This window comes from Colobus angolensis, unplaced genomic scaffold, assembly GCF_000951035.1.
Source record: "Colobus angolensis palliatus isolate OR3802 unplaced genomic scaffold, Cang.pa_1.0 Scaffold16, whole genome shotgun sequence".
Lineage (NCBI taxonomy): Eukaryota > Metazoa > Chordata > Mammalia > Primates > Cercopithecidae > Colobus > Colobus angolensis.
In genome coordinates, this window is record NW_012114710.1 from 10,705,634 (window position 1) to 10,709,180 (window position 3,547).

Genomic DNA, 3,547 nt, shown 5'->3' on the forward strand with positions numbered 1-3,547 from the left:
TATATATCATATAGAGATATTTATCATGTTTTTTATTTATATATTTTACACATATATGATTTATTATTAGAAATTGGCTCACACAATTGTGAAAGCTGAGGTGTTCCATCATCTGCAGTCTGTGAGCTGGAGACCCAAGAGAGCTGGCGGTGTAGCTCTAGTCTGAATCCAAAGGACTGAGAATTAGGAGAGCTAATGGCGAAGGTTGCAGCTTGAGGCAGGAGAAGACTAATGTCCCAGCATGAGCAACCAGTCCAAGAGAGCAAATTTTCCCTTCCTCCATCTTTTTGTTCTATTCAGGGCCTCAACAAACTGGATTATGCCCACCTACATTGGGGAGGGCAACCTGCTTTACTCTGTCCACCAATTCAAATGCTGATCTCATCCACAAACATACCCAGAAATAATGTTTTACCAGCTATCTGGGCATCCTGTGGCCCTGTCAAGTTGACACATAAAACCTATCATCACAGGAACCTATTAGTCCTCCTACCAGTTAAATCCTATGTATACAAATTTAATTTCCACTACCCTAACCATATCCTCCACTTAAGTGGGTCTCCTTGCTTTTTCTGAAACAAACCTGCCCTTCTTCCTCTGGCCTTTGTTCCTGCTGCCTGCCATACTCTGGAAGTTTGTCTCTCCTCCATCACTTACCTCTGTCCTATACTTCCAACTCTGCTCACATTTTCTCTCTCCCAGCTGCCTCTAAAAACATCAATCTACGATGGTTCTATCTCAAGGGATTATCTTTTGTACTTTCAGGAAGTGCCACATAGTACAGCATGTCCTCTAATTTCCTCTTAATTGTAAATTATTTCTGCTTAATTATAAATTATAATACAGCAAAGACTAGCTCTTGTGTTTTCTTTGCATAGTGACAAAAAGCCCAGTTTTTTAAAGGGGGAGAGAATATGAGTAAGTAATTCATGGATGAAAAACAAATAAGTAATTGACAGAGAAAAGGTGCTTGACTTCACTTGTGCTCAAAGAAATACAAATCAGAACAAAAATGGAATACCACCTTATACCCATCTAACTGGAAAATACTTGAAAGCAGATAATAGTACCAAGTGCTGGCAAGTATGTACACTGGATCTACTATTCAAGCAATCTTAGCAAAATTTTGGCAGCACACCTTAGAACTCAGCAGTACCATTTCAGAGTATATATGCCAGAAAATTCTTAAGGATTTCCATAAGAGGAAATCCATGAGGATATATAGTATTGTTTATAGTACAAAGGAATTGGAGGCAACTCTAATATCTACCTCTAGGAGAATGGGAAAAAAATATGGTGTGTGGGAGTATGGTTGTGTTTGTGAGATGAAGTTCTATCTAGCAGTTAGAAGTAATGAATTAGATTTACATAAAGCAAAAAGGATAGATATTTTAAAAATACTAGTATAGTTACTAGTATAGTTTTTTAAAAGAAAAAAGAATGAAATCTTCAGTAATACCATGCATGTATATTTCTATAAAGCTTGTCTGATAAAGACCACCAGGAACAAAACCATAGTATGATACAATAAAGCCAAGTTTATTAACATGATGCAACAAGGGACATTATTCACCAGAGAAAATCTAAGTGTCCCACCAAACACAGGAAAAGACAAGGTTACTATAGGATATTGGGGAAGGGCAGAGGTTAAGTGGAGTTTAAATGAAGTGATATTTTGATAGGCTGTAATTAAAGCAAGACAGTATTTAACATCAGGCTTGAGATAAGAAGCAAATGCAGGGCCCTGTTTCCTTGAAAACTATTACATTAAGATAAATGGAATGTTGTGTCCAAAACTCTCTTATTTGAAGTTGTGCACCTGGATGCTTTTCTGTGTCAAAATAACTCAGACCCTCCAGGCAAAAATGGAATGTTTCAGTCTTACTGATAAGATTTCAAACAGCACTGGGTGAAGTGGCTCACACCTGTAATCCCATCACTTTGGGAGGTTGAGGCGGGTGGATCACCTGAGGTCAGGAGTTTGAGACTAGCCTAGCAAACATGGTGAAACCCTGTCTCTACTAAAAATACAAAAATTAGCTGGGTATGGTGGTGGGCGCCTGTAGTCCCAGGTACTTGGGAGGCTGAACCCGGGAGGTGGAGGTTGCAGTGAGCGAAGATCATGCCACTGCACTCCAGCCTGGGTGATACAGCGAGACTCCGTCAAAACAAACAAACAAACAAATAAACAAACAAACAAAAAACAGTTATTTTAAAACAAAATTTTTTTCTTAGTAATAAGTGAGTAGACAGGAAGCAATTATCAAACATACACACAAGCACACACACAAAGTTGAGACAAAAGAAGTCCCCCATGCTAAGTGTATTAGTCCATTTTCATGCTGCTGATAAAGACATATCCAAGACTAGAAAGAAAAAGAGATTTAATGGACTTACAATTCCGCATGGCTGGGGAGGCCTCACAATCACGGCAGAAGGCAAGGAGGAGCAAGCCACAGTTTACATGGATGGCAGCAGGCAAAGAGAGAGCTTCTGCAGAGAAACTCCTGTTTTTAAAACCATCAGATCTCCTGAGACTTACTCACTATCATAAGAACAGCATGAAAAAACCTACCCCATGATTCAATCACCTCCAACCAGGTTCCTCTCATGATATGTGGGAATTGTGGGAGTTACAATTCAAGATGAGATTTGGATGGGGACACAGCTAAACTGTATCACTAAGGTTTAGACAGGCTCAAAATAGTAATAACTAGGACTTATACAGCATTTGCTGTGTACCATATACTGCTCTAATTGTTGTATCTCTATTAGCTCACTTAATCTTCATAATAGCCCCACGAGGTAATTATTATTTTTATCATCCTCATCATTTTTCCAATGAGGAAAATGAGGCATCTCTTTCCCTAGGCACTGTGAATGCAAAGATTTCCCATGTCCGGATATTGGAAAGGGCTCACCACACTCCACAGAGCATACTCATACACACGTGGGGCTTTTATGTAAAGGCCATGGAAACAATGCAGCAAGAGAAAAAGAGCACAGGCAAGCAGTGAGAGTCTGACAATCATCCCATGAGTAAGCTCCCCAAGGTGGTTACACAAGGATCCGACCAGACTCTATCTCAGGGATTGAACCACCAAGATCTGTGCAAGGAATCTAGGCTTTGGGGGAGCTCAAAGCTATAAAATCAACAGTGGGCTTCATATACCCCTCTCCACATATCAAAGGCACGCTGCCTAACCAATTAGATCACTAGAAAACCTTTAGTGAAGACATTGACTCTTGGAGTCGCCAGAGTTTAGCACTTTAAACACCACATTATTCTCACTGCCGTTATCTTGGCCAAGAGTCAGAATTCAGACATCCAGGGGTCCCCAGAGATAAAGGGTGAGCTTTTCCCTGCTTCTTTCTTCCCCTGCTACTGCTAATCCACATATATCTCTTCCCTGGACTCCTTATAATCCATGTTCATTACTCATTTGACTAATTAATTGATGATTTACAGATACAGCAAGTCCTCAAGTAATGTAATTACATACAATGTTGTTTTGTTATAACATTAATGAGAAAAAAATAGATTCCT